The 15124-nt window shown below is 40.6% G+C and overlaps 1 long non-coding RNA gene across 1 annotated transcript; it reads right to left on the bottom strand.

The window, feature by feature from the left end:
* Positions 1-228: 228 nt before the first annotated feature.
* LOC135968543 (uncharacterized) lies at positions 229-13310 on the bottom strand. Its single transcript, XR_010583404.1, has 3 exons — positions 10493-13310; positions 1961-2168; positions 229-920 (listed from the first exon to the last, which is right to left on the bottom strand). It is a non-coding gene; the product is annotated as an uncharacterized lncRNA (long non-coding RNA).
* Positions 13311-15124: the final 1814 nt, after the last annotated feature.

Genomic DNA, 15124 nt, shown 5'->3' with positions numbered 1-15124 from the left:
GGAGAATCACTTAAGTCCAGGAGTTCAATACCAGCCTGGGCAACTTAGTGAGATTTCTTCTCTACAGAAAATCAAAAAATGAGGCGGGGCAATCACTTGAGCCCACGAGGTCGAGGCTGCAATGAGCCGGGATCGCACCACTACACTCCAGCCTGACCGAGAGTGAGACCCTGCCTCAAAAAAAAAAAAAAAAAAAAAAAGTAAAATAATGACTCATATGCAAACATAAATGTGTCAAAGATTTATTTTAGCCCATTAATGAGGAACTAGGAAGGCAAAAACAGTAACAGCACTACCCAGTTCAATGGAGAATCCAAAGAACAGACAAACATATGCATATAGGTGTTCGGGAAAAGGTTAACACAGCAATCTTGGGTTACTCAAACCCTGCACATTCCAAGAAAAAGGACTGCTCCCTGGCTGACATCCAGGAGGTGACCTCTGAGCTCTCTTGAAATCTCCCACCTGCCTGGAGTGCTTTTGTAGGTCTAAGTTGTTGAACCACACTGCATCAGTTGTTGAACCACACTGCCCTCTGGAGGTTGGAGACTGAGTAGCTAATGTTGTCCTGTAGCCGCTACATGCCTTTGCCACTAACCCCAATAAAAATCCTTGGACACCAAGGCTCAGATGAGATTCATAGGATAGAAAAATTTACATGTGTGTCACATTGTTACTGAGATAATTAAGTGCTGTTCATGCAACACCTTTGGGAGAGGCCAACTGGAAGCTTGTGCCCTGTTTCTCCTAGACTCTGCCCTATCCACCTTTTCCTTTTGCTGACTCTAATCTGTAGTATTTCACTCTAATAAACCATAAACATGAGTATGACAGCTTTTTCTGAGTCCTGTGAGTCCTTTTAGTGCATGAAGCCTGAGAGTGGCCTTGCAGACTCCTGATCTGTGAGGCCATCAGAAATGCTGAAAAAGAATTTACATCTATTAAAGATGCCTTTTACAGGATGGATGAAGTTCATTTTCATTTCCACTGAACAAAATAATTTGCAATACTATCCATTTTTTTCAATTTAGAGAGTTGTAAAATGGATTCAAAACAATGAAAGATATAGACCTTTATAGACTCAAATAACTCTGGAGGATATACTAGACAAAGCACAGCATTCTATTGAAAAGACACTTAGTAGTATTTTTGCTCATTTCGAAGACTTTTATAATTTTTTCTGACACATTTATTAAACCAGTACTTCTTAAGGAAGTCCCTGGTCCTGGCAATGAGGACTCTCTCAAGGCTTAAATTAAGTAGAGTAGTTGTTTTTTAAAGGTGATTCTCATTGTAATGTATTTGATAAAATCAATGTCATTTGATTTCCAGTTTATGAACCATAAATTTCCTCATGTAAAATAAAAATCTGTTCACTGTATCTTCTTGAAAAGGAGTCAGTTTCAGGTTATTTGAAAGAGCAACATGTTTCCAAAAAAGTAGGATAAATATATACATATACACACACACACACACACACACACACATACATGTATTCAAAACTGAAGAGTCTTGGAGACTAAATAGACTTTACTGTCAAACAATTATTGAGGTTTAGGAAACTTCTTTAATGGTATAACTTAGAGAACATCCTGAATAGAACAAATCATCCTTGAAGGAGATGCCATAGTAAGGCATACTAACAAGACCACCTGAGTTTAAAAGACAAGGGACGGAAGACAGAATCAAAATGTGAAAAGTGATTGCAGGAATGAGAGCAAGCCTGCAAACTGCAGGATCATGAACTCTGGGGGCAACATTTGAAGCCTGCTGTTCAATGATCCCCACATCAATCCACTTTAAAAACTAACAAAATTATGGCACTTATCTGTCTACCCCAAAAATTTACAGGATAAATTTCTTCACTTGATATACAAAGTTTGTCCCAAACCTCATTTTGTGCCATTACTTAATAAATATCTTCTACTCCAGCTACCGATGGTTCCCAACTTGGAATTACCTGTGGAGCTTTTAAAAATCTACTGCCCAGGCCTTCCCTTGGATTGATCAAATCAGAACCTCCAGGAGGTACAGCCCAGGCATCAATGTCCTTTTACAACTCTCTGGTTAATTCCAACGGGCAGCAAAAGTTGAACACTTCTGAACTAACAGTTTTGAAATCGACATTTTGGAAAGCCAGGAAAATGTAGCTCTACTGATTCTTCTCTCTTAAAAAGTAACGGTAAAGTACAGCTAACTTAGGTTAAATTGTTCCTTTGTAATATTATTTCCAAATTATTTAAAAGGCTTTGCATATAGGATTAAAAGTTATAGAACATAGTTTAACCTCTCATTCAACAACCAATTCCTTTCCAATCAAGTCACATTCTTTCTATCTCCATACCCGCATAGACTCAGTAGAGTGGAAATGACAACAGTGCTATGAGCCACTCTTGTTTACTTTAGTTTCTATCAGCAAGTACTATACAGAGTTATCAGGTGTCTGTTAAATATAGGCTTAGGAAAATGACTGCTATTTCCCTGCCAAAGACTGGCTAGGCAAATAACAAGGGAAACTGATATTAAGACATGGCATTTAAAATAGTGTTCATGGACCTTTTCTTCCTCACAATCTTTATCATTTTTTTAATAGTACATGAGTGCCACTAAACCTTTTTTAAATTTTTTTGAGGGGAAAAAAAGGAAAGGAAGAAGGAAAGAGGGGAGAAAGAAAAGAAGGAAAGGGAAGGGAAAAGGAAAGGGGAAAGAAGGGAGGAAGGACAGGAGTGAGGGAGGAGAGAAAGGAAGAAGAGAAAGAACAAAAAGAAAGGAAGGAAAGAAGAAAAGGAGTGAGGAAGGAATAAAAGGAGGAAGGAAGGAAAAATGGAAGGAAGGCATGGGAATAATTCAAGTGTTTTTTTTTTTTTTTTTTTTTTTTTTTGAGACGGAGTCTCGCTCTGTCGCCCAGACTGGAGTGCAGTAGCGCGATCTCGGCTCACTGCAAGCTCCGCCTCCCGGGTTCACGCCATTCTCCTGCCTCAGCCTCCGGAGTAGCTGGGACTACAGGCGCCCGCCACCACGCCCGGCTAATTTCTTTTTGTATTTTTAGTAGAGACAGGGTTTCACCGTATTAGCCAGGATGGTCTCGATCTCCTGACCTCGTGATCCGCCCGCCTCGGCCTCCCAAAGTGCTGGGATTACAGGCTTGAGCCACCGCGCCCGGCCTCAAGTGTTAATCTTGGATTTTGCTGTGTAAATTATTGCAAAGAAATAGGTCTTGGGCTTGGCACGGTGGCTCATGCCTATAATCCCAGCACTTTGGGAGGCTGAGGCAGGTTGATCACTTGAAGTCAGGAGTTCAAGAACAGCCTGGCCAACATGGTAAAACCCTGTCTCTACAAAAAAAGACAAAAAATTAGCTAGGTGTGGTGGCGCACGCCTGTAATCCCAGCTACCCAGAAGGCTGAGGCAGGAGAAGCACTTGAACGCAGGAGGTGGAGGTTACAGTGAGCTGAGATCATGCCACTGCACTCCAGCCTAGGTAACAGAGTAAGACTCGGTTATGTCTCGAAAGAGGAAGGGAAGGGAAAGGGAAGGGGAAGAGGATGGGGAAGGGGAAGAGGAAGGAAAAGAAACGAAAAAAGAAAAGAAAAGAAAAAAAGTCTTGGGCAGTCACAGGAAAGGCTCTCTAGTTTTTTGGCTATCCCCACCTTGATATCTGTACCTTTTGCTTTTTTTTTTCCCTCTTAAATAACCTTCCTACCCGAGATCTTTCATAAAATGTTTCATAGGGCAGATAAATTGCAAAAATCATATTATCTATTAGCATGGAGAAATACAGGGTACATATTATGTATAAGTAAGTAAAACAATTGACTATTTTAATTTACTCAAGGCTGAACTTTTGCAGTCTACTTCCATGCTAAGCCGATTTAAGTGTCTTCTTTTAGTTCTACTAATGCTAAAGTACTAAGTGTTTATCTAGTCTCTCCAGAATATACATTGAATTTTAGGCCCAATTTGTACCCTAGTCATCTCAACATGTTCTTGCAGAGGTATTCCTCTCAGTTCGTTCTTTCCTTTTGGGGGTTTGCAGCTCACAGTCATTTTTCCTAAACTACTTCAATGGTAGATTTTTAAAAAATATATGTTCTTTTCAGTCTTCAATAATAGGGTTGAGTCTATTGACTTCTGCCTTTTCCCATAACACTCCCATCTTTAAACAAAATATCCTACTTGAAGAGTTCTGCTTTCACAAACTTTCCATTTGTTCTTTCTCAATCAACCCCTAAATTTTGTCCTGAGGGCCACTTCATGGTTTCAAGTTGTATGTCCCTTAAAACAGCAGCTTTATCAAAGCCCACATTTATTAGATTGGTGCAAAAGTAATTGTGTCTTTTTGCCTTGAAATAGCAAACACCGCAATTACTTTTGCACAAACTTACTACATCAAAAGAGGATCCTGCCTTCTTTGACAATTCTCCCACGCTGTGGAGAGAGGAATTTTTATAATAGTCTTAAGACCAGTAGAGTTGTCTAAATAATCTGAAGGACATAAAAGAAAAAATCTAGTGTTGATTTTTTAAAAATTTTTAAATGATGGGGAAGAGGATAAAAGAAAGCTTTAATAACATTGGATAGCAGAAAATAGAGGTAAAAAAGTATTAAAATGAGGGTGATGTTCTTTTGAGATTAGAAAACCTTGGAACAAGAGGCAGAAATGAAGTATAGTTCCTATAAGCTTTTTTTAAAAAAAGCATTATATGGTATGCAGTGTATGAGATTCAAGTGGAATAAAACAGACACATAGAATTATTTGTGATTTAAAAAAAAAAAAAAAAAGCTATTTTAACAAGTAGCTTAAGAGTACTTCAACTTCACCAATGAAGGCAAGTGAGAAGAAAGGCAACTACAAAAGCCAAGCTCAATTCTGCCATCTACTGCCTAGCAGTAAAACCATGTGTGGGGGAGACCTATGTCTATTCCAGTACCCAAGGTCATTGCTAGGGCACTGACACCCAGTTAGAGAAAGATGGGATGAAAGCCACTGAGATTATATCCTAGAGATGCAGCAAGGTTTCCATCAACATAGAACAGACACTGGGTTTGATTTAACCCCTTTAATAATTAGACCAACTCAGGGTTTCTAATATGGTGTATGTATAACTAATTATAGTCCACCCCTTTTTAAAACTTCAACACTATTGGAGTAAAAGCTCAATTTATATAGCCCCTTTGAATAGTCAACAACATTATGGAAACACAGCTGCCCCTATTTTAGTTTTCTCAGTATCTCTTGGACCTGAAAGTAACAAACTGTGTCCTCTTTATTCATTCTTCAAGGGAAGATGGATCTTTAATGTTGGAATAGGAGGTGAGGAACAGTATTCCAGGCTTTCTCTGCTCTATTCTTCTTAAACAGTGTTGTCATTAAAGGACAAAATTATAGATAACATAATTGGAAAGACGGTATGGTTTTGCCTCCCTAAAAAAAGAAATGACTTTCATATTAAACTATTCCTCAAGTCATATTTTGACAACAAAACTCATAGCGTATTTTATTTGTAGTCAACAACAATAGCTTTTGTTTGTATATAAGAAAAAAAGCAAGGGATCACATTTTCTATCTCTAGATTCCTAGTTCTGTAGTGAGAAGGAACACGATAAACTTTAGCCTAGTAATTCTGCAACTATCATGTGTTGATAATTTTTTGTCAGTTGCCTAAACTTTAAAGTAAAAAACAAGTATTTTGAAAAGATAGATTCAACTTAGGAAGCCACGGTGGGAAAATCACTTGAGCTCAAGGGTTCAAGACCAGTCTGGGCAATATAGGTAAGACCTATCTATAAAAATAAAGAAATAATAAAAAAAAAACAAAGAAAGGAATATAAAAGATTGATTGGAAAAGTAGTGATTAAAAGCCCAGGCTCGTAGTCAGGAAAGTATGACTTCTGATTTCTGGCTCTATTGCTCATGAATTGTTCAGCCTTGTCAAGCCTTAGTTTCCTTCTCTGTAAAATCCTCCCCTATAGGATTACTATAAGGATAAATGAGATCACGTATGTAAAGAATTTAGAATAGTGCCAGCATAAAACACATCTTCAATAAATAATAATCATTATTGGTATTTTTATAATCAGTTAGACTTCTACTTTTGATAGTCATAACCATAACCCCATACTTCTCGCGATATTTTATGACATCCAAAAAATGCTTATATTAGTTCATTTAATTTTGTTTAATCCTCACAACCACCTCTGAGACAAATAGGTATGAGTATATACCTCATTTTATAGACAGAGGAATTGAGAATCAAAGAAGTCAAGTGGCTTGCCAAATAGTTCACAGCTGATGAGGAAGCTTCAAACAGACCCTGGCACTCACATCTGAGTTTTGCTATGCTGCTGCAGCTGCCCTGAAGAGAGAAGATGTGACTATTAAAATGTCTAATCTTGCTCAAACTGGTCTTGGTGAGAAACATTCTAAGCCTGATTACTTTTATCCTGCCCTTCCTATGTCCTGAGGCAGAGGGTTTCAGTTACTAAGAACTTTTTCAGTCTCTAAGAAATAACTGACTCATAATAACCCATTATCTAAGTGTGTAAATCAGTTTATGAATCCACTCCTACATTGAGGTTGGTTTACAAGCATTGAACAAATGCTTGGATGCCTCACTCGTAAAATTCCAAGTGGCACCTGGCTGTGATTATGCTACTTTCTCTGAAGACTCCTATCTACAGAAGGAAATCCAAAGTTCAAAACTCATGGCCCTTCACTATGTCCACCTCTTTCTCTAGCCACTCTCCCCTGACCACTCCCCAGAAGTACCCTGTTCTCATAGCATCATGCCTTCCTCCTTCCAAACTCTACCTCCCCAGCATGTGATTCAAGGCTCTGCTCATGAGAGGTGACAACATGCTAGCAGCCCTAGCTCTCAGCGCCTCCTCGACTTTGGAGTCCACTCTGGCCTTCAGCCCGCCATGGCACTGTGGGAGCCCCTCTCTGGGCTGCCCTAGGCCAGAGCCAAGGCCCTCTGCTTGCAGGGAGGTATGGCGGGAAAGGCGCTGGTGGAAACGAGGCTGCGCATGGTGATCGCAGGCCAGCGTGAGTTCTGGCGGGCGGTGGTGCGTGCTCATCGGCCGCACTGGGAGCAGCTGTCCGGTGCCGCCGGCACAGGGCAATGAGGGGCTTAGCACCCCGGCCAGCAGTTGCAGAGGGTGTGCCAGCTCCCCCAGCAGTGCTGGCCGGCAGGCGCTGTGCTTGAATTCTCGCAGGGCCTCAGCTGACTCCTCGCAGGGCAGGACTCTGAACCTGCAGCCGGCCATGCCCGAAATCCCCTCCCACCACCAGGGGCTCCTGCAAGGCCTGAGCCTCCCTGACGAGCACAGCTGCCCCGTGCCGCAGCAGCGCCGGGTCCCATTGACCACCCAAGGGCTCAGGAATGCCAGCGCAGGGCTGGGACTGGCGGGCAGCTCTGCCTGCAACCCCAGCTTGGGATCCACTAGGTGAAGCCAGCTGGGCTCCTGGGTCTAGTGGGGACTTGGAGAACCTTTATGTCTAGCTAAGGGATTGTAAACGCACCAATTGGTACTCTGTGTCTAGCTCAAGGTTTGTAAAAGCACCAATCAGTGCTCTGTGTCTAGCTAATCTAGTGGGGACTTGGAGAACTTTTATGTCTAGCTAGAGGATTGTAAATGCACCAATCAGCACCCTGTCAAAACGGACCAATCAGCTGTCTGTAAAACGGACCGATCATCTCTCTGTAAAACGAACCAATCAGCAGGATGTGGGTGGGGCCAGATAAGTGAATAAAACCAGGCTGCGGGAGCCAGCCAGGGGCTACCTGTCTGGGTCCTCTTCCAAGCTGTGGAAGCTTTAATCTTTTGCGCTTTACAATAAATATTGCTGCTGCTCACCTTTTGGGTCCACGCTGCCTTTAAGAGCTGTAACACTATAAAGGTCTGTGGCTTTGCTCCTGAAGCCAGTGAGACCACAAACCCACTGGGAAGAATGAACAACTGCAGACATGCTGGCTTTAAGAGCTGTAACACTCACCATGAAGGTCTGCAGCTTCACTCCTGTCAGCGAGACCACGAACCCACCAGAAGGAAGAAGCTCCAGACACATCTGAACACCTGAAGGAAAAAACTCTGGACACACCATCTTTAAGAGCTGTAACATTCACTGCGAGGGTCTGCGGCTTCATTCTTGAAGTCAGCGAGACCAAGAACCCACCAATTCCGGACATACTCAGACATCCATCCTCTCTAAGGCTCACATTTAGCAATCTCCATTTCAAGATGAATTGCTTTCTCATCCAGGCTCCCATGGCAGCTAAAGGAAATAAAAATATTTCAGCCCCAAATATATTTCTTTGACATATTTTGTGATAGCTGTCAGAGGGTCAGTAAATAGAAATGGCCCTGCAAAGCTGTCTTTTGTGGGGGAAATTTGCATCATTAGACAATCTGCATTAACGCAGCCAGGCCTTCCCTAGTCCAGATCTAGAAAACATTAACTGAGAGTGTGACATCTCTTAAAGATCCAAAAGAAACATTGTCCATTTATTTTCTCTGAGGGCTGCTACCTGTGACGTTTCATCTCCATACCAAGACCACTTTTTCTAGCCAAGTCTCTCCTCCTCTCCCTCCCATAACCTGTCTCACCACTAAAATCTGATTTACCAACATAACCTAGTTTTGGCCATGCTCCGAGCTCCTGTTCTTTCTGTAACCTCAAGGTGATATACAAGCTCCTACACCCCACTGGGGAGCTGAATCTTCATTCTGAAGACTCCTGTGTCATGGGAAACTATGATCAAATAAACTATGGTCAAACAAGTTTGACCATAGTTTCTTTTAGTATCCTTTTTCTCCTATTAATCTGCCTTTTGTGAACTGAATTTTTCAGGGAACCTTCTGAGAGTAAAGGGGAAGCTTTCCCTTCACCCCTACACAATTTGCCACATTCCTCTTTCCTACACTTATATTTCATCATCAATGTTTGTGCATCTGGATTATCCACTGGACTGAAGACTCCTTGAGAGCAAAAATCCCAACCATTTAACTTTAGTGCTCCAGCAGCTGGAATGCAAGTGTTTGATCTGTGAACTATACTGGGTTTACCAGCCGCAGGTGGCATGCTAAAATTAATGAATATACCTCCTCGGATATCTAAGGAAAACAGATCTTTGCAAATCTCCGTGTATCTACTCAGAGAGTTCCACAAAACTGCCAAACGCCAAGCCAAAGGTAGAAGCATGATCAAGAAAGAGAGATGATGCCACACAAGGATGGGGAACTGAAGTATGAAAGAATTGATTCGCTTATAAATTACATAAACCAAAAATAAAATTCTAAGGTCCCTCAACCATTTGGGTGAACTTCCTCCTCAGTTAGGTCTTTTAAAACTTAACCTGAGAGACTGTTTCAGGCCATGACAGGAAGTGGGGGGTTAAACATGCTTCATTATACCTCTCCGGCATTAACATCAACACAGATTTTAAGTCTGATAAGAAACATTTTACAATCTATTTTCTCTGATGCTTGCTAGCTAAAAGCTTCATCCGCATAGTAAAACTTTGGTCTCTACAGCCTCTTATCGCAACCCAGACATTCTTTTCTATTGATCCCAGGTCTTTAGACAAACTCAACCAATTGTCAACCAGAAAATGTTTAAATTTACCTATAGCCTGGAAGCCCGACTTTAAATGGTCCAGCCTTTGTGTACAAAACTAATGTACTTCTTACATGTATTTGATTGATGTCTCATGCCTCCCTAAAATGTATAAAACCAAGCTGCACCCCAGCCACATTGCACACATGTTCTCAGGACCTCCTGGGTCATGGTCACTCACATTTGGCTCAGAATAAATCTCTTCAAATATTTTACAGAGTTTAACTCTTTTAATTGACAATTACATTACAAAACAACAAAATCTTTCCATTCAAGTTTTCAGCAAGTAATCATAAAAATTTAAATAAATCAGGGTGTATAGTATATTTAATATTTTGTCTTTTGATCATTGTACAGCTTTGAGTGAACTAAAGGAATTAAAAAATTTATCTTGTTTGTAAGTCTCAAAACAATTGTTGGTATCTCTGTTAAATAAATTTTTGGACAATAATTTTAAATATTACAGTCTTCTGGGTAGTGTAGTTCACAGAATAATTTAGAAAACACGTTATCTAGATTTACAGTATGGACCTCTCAGGTAAGACAATAAAGGAGGAAAATCTTTTTAGGTGCCCCTATTTTTAGGAGCTTAGAATTCTCACTTTATACTTTCTTCCAACCATGATGAATGGGTAACTCTTTTGCTTTCTTTGATTTTTGTTTAAACCTCTTAATTTTTTGTAAACTTTAAATCTATTATTCACCATCTCAAAATTTAAAGTATATATGCTCCTATCTTTAAAACTGCAAGTCTTTTTCTCCATCATTATTATTATTATTATTTGAATTACTGTTAACCTAGGCTCTCACCAATCCATTTGGCATTTACCCACACATTTTCCTGAAGATTTAATTTTAAAAGTTCTGTAAAATTACTGCATCTCCAAAATAACAGCACATCCATAGCTGTCTATTGAGTCAGTTGTATTTCTAAAAGAAATATGTTATTTCATGGCAGCTTCCTTGGTAAATTTCTGGTAGTCACTAGAAAATGAAAGGAAGTGGAAAAGGTCGGGGAGGGTAGAAAATAGTTGCGGAGAAGAATCACGGGTTATCACATACTTGAAAGGAATAATCCTGACAATTCAAAACTTCACAACTCTTTTTGTCCCTATGCTCCCTAGTGAAAACAGTCTGTGTTAGTCAGAAGCAAACTCACAAAGCTCATGAATAACTTGCATTCTTATGCTGGAGAACAGCCAATTACCCTGGGACCAAATTCCTGTTTACTTTGTAGTGAATGTGGGAGACAAGCTGCCTGCCAGTAGCTGTTAAGGCAGTAAAAACACATCCAGAGGCTATCACAAGGAGGAAATCACAGAGCAAGTTAATTTGTGAACTTCAAGGACAGAGATTAAATATTGTGCAATGAAGTTAATATGGTGGCCTTGTCTGAAAGTAGAAGAATCTGGTCTGAAAAGCACCCTTAAGAGTTAGCATGGTATTTGCATAATGAGTGACACATCGTTGTTTCCAGATTTGCTATTTTAATGATTGATATCCTTTAAAATTTTCTTCCAAAAAGGTTATTGATTCCCTGCTTGGGAAATGCAAGTTTGTTTTACTCTTGATTCTCTCATTCTGATATATCTGGTACAGAGAGTATTAAAGCCAAAAGGACAGTATTTGGGGTAAAAGTTGGAAAATCCCAGACCCAGTTTGGAAACCAGGACAGCTCATTGTACCCTGTTGTTTTATAGAGCTGCCATGTTCAGTGTTTTGGGGACTTGAGGCTGCTCTGAGATCTCTTATTTGCATTCAGAACTTGAGTAGTTTTTGACCAAGGGGAAAAAATGAGAACTGCCAAATCTATTAGCTTGCCCATAACCCCAAATAGTGTACTATAGTGTCATACTCTACAGAGAAAACAGCTTACTCTTTAAATCCTAGGAATGACACACTAACTACTGGGTCACTATAACCTCACTATGATACCCTTAGGTCACATGTTGTGAATTTTACAGTTGTTTGGACATAGAGTTTATCAAAAATTAAAATAAAATGAACCTTTGGATAGAGTATAACATTGGGGCTCAGAAAGCAATAACCCAAACACTGGCGCTATGACAGGCTAAGAGGCCTTAGACACAGCCCCCAAATCAAGGTCCCTCTATCTTTGCCTTGTCCCACAGCCCTTGCCTCAAGCACAGGGAGGGACTCTCTCTGGAATTTCCTTATCTAACCAAGAAAGCTTCTTTCTAAGAGAAATACAATTGTCTTCCTCCCTTCTCTGAAATCTCATTATCTGTCTCAGAAAAGAAGACTAAGGAATGCAACCACAGGGAGATGGACTTTTTCACAATATAATGCCAGCCTCTAGGGCTCATTCAAATTCCAAAGAGAATCATTTACAAATTCATTGTTCTCCCTAATAATCATTTGTGGTCCCTCAAAGGAATTGCCTACAGTCCCCATCTCTCCTCTCCCCTATGGAAGAGAGTATATAAACTTCTGTACCACGTTGGGTTATTAGGCAATCTTTCTCCTTAAGTTCCCCAGTGCTAACCATGTTAAAATAACGTGCCTTTTCTCCTACTTATCTGTCTTTTGTCAACTGATTTTTAGTGATCCTTTGGAGGGTGAAGGGGAAGTTTTCCTTTGGTTCCTACAATAAGATGGACCAATATTATACTGATTTTCAATGCCATAGCTAATCATATTATATTGAGGTTTGTAAAACTAATGAAACCTACCAAGATTAGGATTATGGGAGGAGCCTGAATTCTGCTAAAATGTAGGTGCTGTTTCTACAATCCCTTCCTGCTCAGGAGTCATGTGGCCAGAAGTCACAAGATTTGTTGCTTCCCCAGCTGCACCTATAGGTAACATCACTATTGTAGAACCTAAGATTGCTCTTTTGAGATGTTTTTCAGACTTACCCAACCTGGACTAGTCACTCATGACTCATCTGTCCTGTGGGCCCCCACCCACCCCACCACCACCCATCCAGAGACAGACTCAATGCACACAGACTATTTTCCACACCTCTATAATTGCATCCCCAGCCAATCAGCAGTACCCATTCCCTAGTTCTCTTCCCACCAAACTATGCTTGCAAAACCCTAACCTCTGACCCTTCAGGAAGACTAATTTGAGTGATAACTCCAGTTCTTCTGCATAGCTGGCCTTGTGCTAATAATTAATTCTGTACCACAGTACCATAGTCTCAGTGAACTGGTTTTGTTTGTGCAGTGGGCAAGAAGAACCAGTCAGGCAACTACAGTTGTAATGCCATGGAAAATTGAAATGCATCTTGCACATGTCCCATGTTGGAAGAACTTAGAGGTGTTTTTCAATGTTTATTAGAGAACATGAGAAATAGCCTGCCAGGCCCAGAATCCAGAGCTTTATCCACTAGCACTTTAAATCTAGTCAAATGGAACATACTTACTGGTGCTGAGAGACCTAGGTGCCTAGGGAAAATGAGCACAGCAATATACTAATAGAAGACAAATATTCAATCAACTATAAAGCTTTAGGCTTTAGAAAGACACAATCTTTTTATGGTTTAGTCGTCATCATTTTGCATTCAGATTTATCAATTAAAATGTGTCATTTTTATGCTGTAGTTCAAATGTTATTTCCCTTCTTGAAGGACACTAAAGACTCTAATCAAAAGATTATTAAAGTCTATGCATAGTTCAGATAATAAATAAACCACCCACCAATTTTTCTCAAAAGTATTCTTTTTCTTTTTGCATACTTTTCTGCCCTAAAAGAGACATTGTTTTTAGGCCGGGCGCGGTGGCTCACGCCTGTAATCCCAGCACTTTGGGAGGCCGAGGCGGGCGGATCATAAGGTCAGGAGATCGAGACCACGGTGAAACCCCGTCTCTACTAAAAATACAAAAAATTAGCCGGGCACGGTTGTGGGCGCCTGTAGTCCCAGCTACTCGGGAGGCTGAGGCAGGAGAATGGCGTGAACCCGGGAGGCGGAGCTTGCAGTGAGCCGAGATCGCGCCACTGCACTCCAGCCTGGGCGACAGAGCGAGACTCCGTCTCAAAAAAAAAAAAAAAAAAAAGAGACATTGTTTTTAAATTTCACCATGTCACAACCAGAAAAAACATCAATTAAGTTTCCTAGTATGGAAGCCCAACCTAATGAAGTGTATTTGTTTATTTATTTATTTCTCCATTTCTTTCTTTCCCTTGTTCCTTTTAAAAAATAAAAGCAAAATCCTAAACTGCCCCCTGACACCCAACTGACTAAAAGGACCCCCTCTCAACCAAGGGGAAAACAGAGAAACCTTAAACACTGAGTTCCTGACGGTGATGGGATGAGAGGTCAGAGATGCCTTAGCATGCCCCTTCCTTATTGATCTTTAACCAGAATTCTTTCCTAAGGAGTAAGCAGAAACCAGCTCTAGAAAACAAGAAACAGACAACTCATTTCTTTACCATCTTCTGCCAGTTATCTGAGGCTGCTACCAGACTCCACCTACCTCTTTGCAGTTTCAACATGACAATTCACCAGTTTCACAATGCACCTCTTACTAAAAACTGACCACCATGTCTAGTTTTGAGCCACTCACAGAGGATGTGCAGTGTGGGTTTTTGTGTCTTCTGCTTCACCTTTTGACATCAGAGGGCTGAAAACGCCACCCTCAGATCATGCTAACACCATCATTTTTTCAACATGTGACTCATGAAAAGGCATGAAGCTCAATTGCACATTTGCATATTCTCCCTTCATACTCATGACGTCCCTTTAGCTTATTGAATATGTATATTTGGCTACCCTATTCAGTATGAATTCCTGTCTTACATTTTACCTTCTTGAAGTGCCTGTTATCAGTTTCTGTCAGAGACTACACTTCCAAGCCTGTCAAAATGGCTACCTGTAGGCTACAATCCTTTATAAGAAATAAAGTTCGGCTGGGCGTGGTGGCTCAAGCCTGTAATCCCATCACTTTGGGAGGCCGAGACGGGTGGATCACGAGGTCAGGAGATCGAGACCATCCTGGCTAATACAGTGAAACCCCATCTCTACTAAAAAATACAAAAAACTAGCCGGGCGCGGTGGCGGGCGCCTGTAGTCCCAGCTACTCGGGAGGCTGAGGCAGGAGAATGGCGTGAACCCGGGAGGCGGAGCTTGCAGTGCACTCCATCCTGGGCAACAGAGCGAGACTCCGTCTAAAAAAAAAAAAAAAAAAAGAAATAAAGTTCTCCTTTCCTTTTATGAACCTCCTCATTCTTCAATTGACAATCTCAATTTTCCTGGTGACAGTGATTCCAAAGTATCATAGAAAGGCTTGGTTGTTCTTGCCATAACTTTCAGAAGTTAAAGTGTCCTAGTTTTTATTTGGAGCCAACTATGAATATCGGACATGAATTTATCTTAACCCTTTTGTTTTTGTTAAGCTGTTTGTTTATATTTTTAGCTTGTGACATGTCTTGAGATAATGAGTTCCATGTCCCATATGAGAGAAAATCATTTATCTCTTACAGATAGAGTAAATAGGCCAGGAAAGGAAAGGTCCAGGACATAGTTTTATGTCTTGGGAATCC

Source organism: Macaca fascicularis, chromosome 1 (genome assembly GCF_037993035.2).
Source record: "Macaca fascicularis isolate 582-1 chromosome 1, T2T-MFA8v1.1".
Classification (NCBI taxonomy): domain Eukaryota; kingdom Metazoa; phylum Chordata; class Mammalia; order Primates; family Cercopithecidae; genus Macaca; species Macaca fascicularis.
Note: the sequence above shows the minus strand (reverse complement) of the source record. Positions and strands in the feature narration are given on the sequence as shown.